Genomic DNA, 7,574 nt, shown 5'->3' with positions numbered 1-7,574 from the left:
TTAAATTCATACTGAAAGCTGCATTCCTTAATCTTCTGAAACATATTCCTCAAATTCCCTTCACCATCAGCAAACTAGGTGTGTCATCTGCATAACACAAGTTATTAATGAGTCTCCCTCTAATCCTGATACCACATTCCTCTTCATAGAGTCCATTATCTCAGATAATTTGCTCAGCACGCATATTGATCAGGTATTGAGATAGACTACATCTCTGATGGACTCCCTTCTCAATTCCAAACCATGCAGTGCTCCCCTGCTTCATTAGCACAACAGCCTCTTGATCCAGGTATAGGTTCATTAGCACAATCATGTGCTCTGGGATTCCCTTTCTTCTCAATATCAACCACAATTTGTCATGATCCACACAATCAAATGCCTTTGAATAGTCAATGAAGCACAAATAGATACTCTCTTCTAGTATTCCTTACTTTCAGCCAGGATCCAACTGACATCAACAATGAAATTCCTGGTGGCACGGGCTCTTCTAAATCCCATTTGAACTCCTGGAAATTCCCTATCTATGTACTGTTTTAGCTGTTTTTGAATGATCTTCAGCAGTATTTTGCTAGCATGTGATATAAATGACATTGCTCAATAATTTCCACATTCACTTGGATTACCCTTCTTTGGAAGAGTAACAAATATGTACCTCTTCCATTCCACTGGCCAGCCAGCCATCCTCCAAATTTCCTGGCATAGACTGGTGAGTGCATTCAAAGCTGCATGTGTTTATTGAATTGAGTCAATTGATATCCCATCGATTCCTGGGGCCTTATGTTTTTTGCCAATGCCTTCAATGCAGTTTCCACTTCCTCCTTTATTACCATTGGCTTCTGTTCACAAGATACTTTCTGAAATTTTACAACGTCAATCAATTCTCTGTGGTACAGTGACTCTGTGTATTCCTTCAGTCTTCTTTTGATGGTTCTTGGGTCATCCAATATATTGTCCATAGCATCTTTCAACATTGCAACACAAGGCTTAAACTTGTTTTTTCAGTTCTTTCAGCTTGAGAAATGCAAAGAAAGTGATTCCATTTTTGTTCTCTAATTCCAGCTCTCTGCATATTCCATTATAATAATTTACTTTTTCCTTCCAAGCTGCCCTTTGAAATAATTTGTTCAGCTCTTTCATTTTAACATGTTTTACCTTAGGTTTAGCTTCTTGATGTTCCAATGCAATCTTTAGAGTCTCGTCTCACATCTGATACGATTTTTCTTTTCTCCACTGTTTTGTAGTAACTTTTTGCTTTCTTGATGGTTGATAACAGTCCATAACTCATCTGGTCTTCCATCTTTGATGGTCAATGCCTCAAATCTATTCTTAAGATGATCACGAAATTTCAATGGAATTGATTCAAGACCTGGTAGGTGGGCCTTTGTGTTCAAAAGTCAGTCTGACCTTACCTGTGAGTGAGCCTTTAGCTTTCCAAAGTTGGATCCTGGTAGGTACGTATTTGTGATTTACTTGAAAGCCAGGGGTATATTGGGCATTTCTAATTGTGTTAGCAATCAAATGTAAGCTGAATAACTGTATCTTATCTCATTTACAATCAGCTTGGAAGGGAAGTTTCTTGAGTGGGGGAAAAAGGGTCTTGTGGGTTGGCATTTGTATTTTAAATTTGGCTGGGCCCCCTAGCAATAGGTCCTCAGGCCTGCCATTAACTGTGTTTCGAGAGAAATTTGTTCTAAGTGGTGCAGCACTTGTTTGTCAGTTTGCTGTATCTGTCATTACTTGGGGTTACTGTGATACTGAAACCTTCTTCCACTGATGTGTCAAATTCCAAAAGACTTTCCCATCACGGATGGGATTTTTGGAGCTCCCTGATTAAGACAGACTAGGAAGTAGGATGGGCCACCTACTTCCTAAATAAAAGGTCTTTGAAAATCCTTTGGACACTAATACTGCTGCATACTCTCTCCTTATTTTAAACCATGTAGCATTACTTTTTTCTATTTTAGTGGTTTCTTGGCCTCTAAACAGGTTCCTCATGGGCATAATCAAGTGTTCAGAGATTTCCATTCAACTCAATGTTATTGATAATTGTGATCCACACAGTTAATTGTGTTTGTATACTCAATAAAACACAAACAAGCATTTATTTTGATCTTCCATGTACAACCTCTTCCAATGTAATTGATAGAATCTGAAAATGTCCTAGAAAGTGAACACTGTATTGGTGCAGATGCTAAGGCACATAACAATAGCAACCACTGGGCTGTATGTGGAGGAATTTGGCATCAGCATTGGTGGAAGAGTCATCAACAACCTGTGTTATGCAGATGACACAACCCTGCTTGCTGAAACTGAGGAGGACCTGAAGCACTTGCTGCAGAAGGTCAAGGACTGCAGCCTCCTATGTGGATTGAAGCTCAACATCAGGAAAACAAAGATTCTCACCACTGGGCCAATTGGCAGCATCAGTATGGATGGTGAAGAGATTGAGATAGTTAACAGTTTAGTAGAATAGCAAGCTACAAGATCAACATAAAAAAAAAAAACAAAAAACAAACAAACCTCAGCTAGATTTATGTATCACAACAAAGAAAACATAGTAAAGGAAACTATTAAAGGAATATATTTAAAATAGTAAACCACAAAGTGAAGTGTTAGGACTAGAGACACAAAAGATCTTTGTAAAGAAAACTAGAAAACACTACTACAATCAGCAATAAGAGACCTAACTAAATAGAAAAATATTCCCTGCTCATAAATAGAATGAATGAACATATAAAATTCAACACAATGCCAATAAAGTTTCCAACAAGGAGATAGAAAAGGCATTTTTTTCAATTTAACTTGCAAAGTAAAGGAACTAAAAATGGTCATAGCTTTTCTGAAAAACAAAGATGAAATAGGAAGCATTTCACTCTCAGATCACAAAAACTACTACACAACTATAGTAATCAAAACTGCGCAGCATTGAAAAACGAGGTGGTGGTTGTTGTTATGTGCCGTCGGGTTGCTTGAGACTCAGAGCGACTCTATGTGCAACAGCCCCAAACCCTCCTCTATTCTGTGCCAATCTCACTTCCTCTGACAAATGTAATCTATTTGATTCCTATGCATGCCGTCAGGTGAAATCCATGTGTATAGCCTGCGTTTATGTTTCTTATAAAAGCTATTTGCAATGAATAAATCATTGAATGTGCAGAACTCTATCATTCTATCTCTAGCCTCATCTCTCTCACCGAGCCTGTATGTTCCAGCTACTGATCCTTCTTCCCTGTTCTCAACTTTTGCGTTCCAGTGGCCCATTATTATCAATGCATGTTGATTGCATGTTTGACCAACTTCTGACTGCAAAAGTTGGTAGAAATCTTCTATTTCCTCCTCTTTGGCTTTAGTTGTTGGTGCATATATTTGAATTATAGTGGTATTCACTGGACTTCCTTGTATGCATATGGATATTATCCTGTCGCTTACCACACTGTATTTCAGGATGGATCTAGAAATGACTTTTCTAATTACAAAACCAACCCCATTTTTCCTCGCCTGTTCATTCCTGGCATAGTAAATCATATAATTGTCTGATTCAAAATTTGCCATGCCAAGCCATCTCATTTCTTCAATACCTAGTATGTCAATATTTATGCGTTCCATTTCTTTCTTAACAATGTCCCATTTTCCTATATTCATGCTTCTTACCTTCTACGTTCCAATCACTAGTGTCTGCTTATAGCTGTTCCTTCTTCTCTGTATTTCCAAGATCTGAGTGTCAATTGCCACGTCTGCTAGTCCAAACGATAGTCTAAGTGTGCTCTATTGTACATATGGTTTTTGAAGGCCTGTCTTTTCAGAAGTGGATGGCCAATCCTTCTTCCTAGTCTGTCTCAATATTTAAATATATATAATAGTATCTGACAGATAAGCATTCTACAGAAAAGAGTAGATGAAAGACATTTGCCCAGTTATAACAATGACCAATAGATTCAATGTAGCTGCCCACCCACGCTTCCTTACTCCACCACCATCCCTTCCTACTTTTGCCTACAGCATTTAATACCCGTCTCCCATTGACCAGCCCCTGCTGTGATGGCCTAAGTCTCAAGCTATCACGATTTCTGTGATTCTGAACATATCGTGCTGCTGTGAGTCTCTTATGAGGTGGCCAATATAACTTCAATTTAAAGTTGTTAAGTACAACTGTAATGTATGACTTCCACTCCAGGATTGCCTTCTCATGGGTTAATGCCACTTGTCTTCCATTTGAAGCCAGGTGCTGATGCCACAGGCCTTCGGGCCCAAAACTCTTTTTCTGGCAATGCTTTGGGGTGTGCGCTGGCTAATGTGGCCTGGGGTTATTTGGGTTAGAATTTGAAGATCAGAAAAGCTTCACCTCTCTCTCCTCTCTGATTCCCCAAAACTCTTTTTCTGGCAATGCTTCTGGGTGCGTGGTGGCTAATGTGGCCTTGGGTTACCTGGGTTAGAATTTGGAGATCAGAAAAGCTCCTCCTCTCTCTCCTCTTTATCAGTTTAAATACTGTTTATTTCCTTCTCTTGCTATATTGATCTAGCTAGAACATCCAATACAATACTGAATAGGAGTGGTGGTAGTGGGCATCCCTGTCTGGTGCCTATTCACCAGAGGAAATTTCCTTAGTTTCTCACCATTGAAAATTATGTTGCCTTTTGAGTTTGCATACACACTTTTCACTATGTTAAGGAAATTCTTTCCTATTCTTAAGTTGCTGAATGTTTTAATCAGGAAGAGTTGATGGATTTTGTCAAAGGCCTTTTCAGCATCAATTAATAGAAGCATGTGTTTCTTGTTCTTTGCTTTGTTAATGTGATGTTGTTGTTGTTGTTAAATGCAATCAAGTCATAGGTGACTCATAGAGACCCTATGAAATAAAGACCTGAACACTTATATAACTTTCATTGTTTCTCCAGGTTCATAGAGTTTCCAGAGACAAGCTATTTTAGAAGTGGATACCACTCCTGCTTCCAAGCTGCTCCACCAAACACTGTCCACTATGGAGGACCATTATCACATTTAACATATCAGTTCAGCATCATAGCAACCATGAGCTACCCTGACAGACCAGTGCTATAAGACCTAGAAGAATGTTTGACCAAAAACAATTAAAACCAGGCCTGAGGGCCACAGATTCAAGTCACCCACCTTTGGCTTGGTCTCATCATTTTCTTTCCACTAGGCCCACAGAGCTCTCTCTATGTTGTTGTTGTTGTTGTTAAGTGCTGTCGAGTCGTAGGCAATTCGTAGTGACCCTATGAATGAAAGATCTGAACATTTGCATAACTTTCATCATTTCTCTAGGTTCATAGGGTCTCCAGAGGCAAGCTAGACCCCTAAATATGTCTTGGAAAAAATATAGCCAGGAAGATTGTTAGCAGAAGATGAGGAGACTTTTTCTCAAGTGTTTTGGATGTGTTATAGAAAAAGCTAAATCTCTGATAAGGATGTTATGTCCTTCTCCAGTAGGACATCCATGTAAAACAGACAGTCAAAAAGGAAGACAATGATGAATTGACACATGACTACAATTGGCTCAAACCACAATGATGGTGAGAATGGCACAGGATCAGGGAATATTCCATCCTCTTGTACATAAAATTATTGTGGATTTGGAGCTGAGACATTCTTCCCTATAGCTAGCCCTTCAGGTGCCTGCAGGGGAAGAGAAGGGACTGAAACTTCCCTGAGGAAATGTCTTTCCATTTGGGAACCCTTACCTCTGCAGCTGGAGTCACCCCAGTTGTCAAACAGGAAAAGAGAGGTTTGGACAGAGAACTACAAGCAGAGGAAAGACTTTCTCAGCTTTCTGCAAGAAGGAGAGTTGACCTGAGATTCATGACCTCATCCCATCCATGCACACAAAATGCTTAAGTTGGAGTCCCTAATCTTGCCCACTCCAGAGACAAAGTGAAAACATTAGGCTTCCGGTAAGAAGTCACAACCAGTTAAGACACTCTTCTCCAAATCCAGCAGTATAGGTGCAAACACAGGGGTGAGAAGGAACTGAAACTTACCTGGGAAAAGGTCCTTCCATTTAGGGATCCTTGCTTCTGGTGTGGGGACACAGTAGGTTCCAAATAGGACAAGAGAGGTTGGGACAGAAAGCTAAAAGCAAGAGAGACTTTCTCAACTGGCATGTTGAACTGTAAGAAAGAGAGTTGGCTTGAAACACCTCTGGAAAGAAACTATTCCATTGGAACACCTGTTCTTACACCAATCAGTCACTGCATAGATGAAGAAGGACAATAGATTTGGGGAGAAAAGACTACAATAGGTGAGATTCCTTCAGGGCTGCTGTGCAGACCATGGAGAAACTGAAAGATTTTAAGAAAGACAAATTTTCCCAGAACTGACTTTCAGTACAGTGAGTAGCTCAACACATACATTGAATAGTTTAAGCTGGCAACTAATTAATAACATAAAGATAAGAACTACCAACAACTTACACAGACATAATATGAACTGTCTAACACTTATGAAGAAAAACTTCACAAAATGTCAAGAAGGCAGCAGGCAGCTTATTCACTGTGAAAAAAAACAAATTAAGTCGTACCCCTAAAAAAACCCAGAGAATATTACAAACCCAAACAATAACCCAGAGTCAAGAGGGCAGAATATATATGCTGATATGGAGGCATTCAAACAGCTATGGAAGAAAGTACAATGATGGAAGAGTCAACTCTTTCAGTAACAAATTGAAACATTTCCCTATCCTATGTGATTCTCATAGTCTCTAACATGTTATAAATTACATTAATTGTTTTTCTTATGTAGAACATCCCACCCTGACAAATTATTATTTTTTATGTGTGTGACAAGAAGCTGTGCTCTAATACACAAGGTTCAAGGCCACAGCTACTCCACAGGAGGATGGGTAATCTCCTTCCATGTGATTAATTGCATTTGAAATCCTGCAAGAGGGTCAGCTATGGGTCAGTTCTGACTTGACAGTACAAAGCAACAACACTGGATTCTATTGGCCAGGATATTGCTATGGATTTTGCATCTATGTTCATTAGAGATATGGGCCTTTAGTCTTCTTTTTTTGTGATGTATTTACCTGGTATTGGCAGTGAGGTTATGCTTGTTTCATCGAATGACTGTGGGAGAGCTCCTTCTTTTTCTATTTTTTAAAAATAATTTAGGTAAAATTGATTATTTGTTGTTGTTATTGTTATGTGCCATCAAGTCGCCTGTGATTCATAGTGACAACAGCCCTAAACCATGGTCTAACCTGTACCAATCTCTCTGTCTCTGACACACCTACCTCATTACCCCAGTCACTGAATCAATCTATCTCATAGAGGGTCTTCCTCTTCGATGCGGTCCCTCCACCCTCCCAAGCATGACATCCTTCTACAAGGACTGGTCCCTCCTTGAAACATGTCAAAAGTATGTCAGACGAAGCTTCAGAATCCTTACCTCCAAGGAGTATCCTGGTTTCACCCTTTCCAGGATGAACCTGCTCATTTTCTTAGCAGTCCATGGTATATTCAATACTCTTCTCCAGCACCACAGCTCAAAGGCATCAATTCTCATTCTATTCTCCCTAGTCATTGCCCAACTCTCTGATGCATAGCAAGTGATTATG

Source organism: Elephantulus edwardii, unplaced genomic scaffold (genome assembly GCF_000299155.1).
Source record: "Elephantulus edwardii isolate Elephantulus edwardi_28Jun2011 unplaced genomic scaffold, EleEdw1.0 scaffold00312, whole genome shotgun sequence".
NCBI classification, from domain to species: domain Eukaryota; kingdom Metazoa; phylum Chordata; class Mammalia; order Macroscelidea; family Macroscelididae; genus Elephantulus; species Elephantulus edwardii.
Note: the sequence above shows the minus strand (reverse complement) of the source record.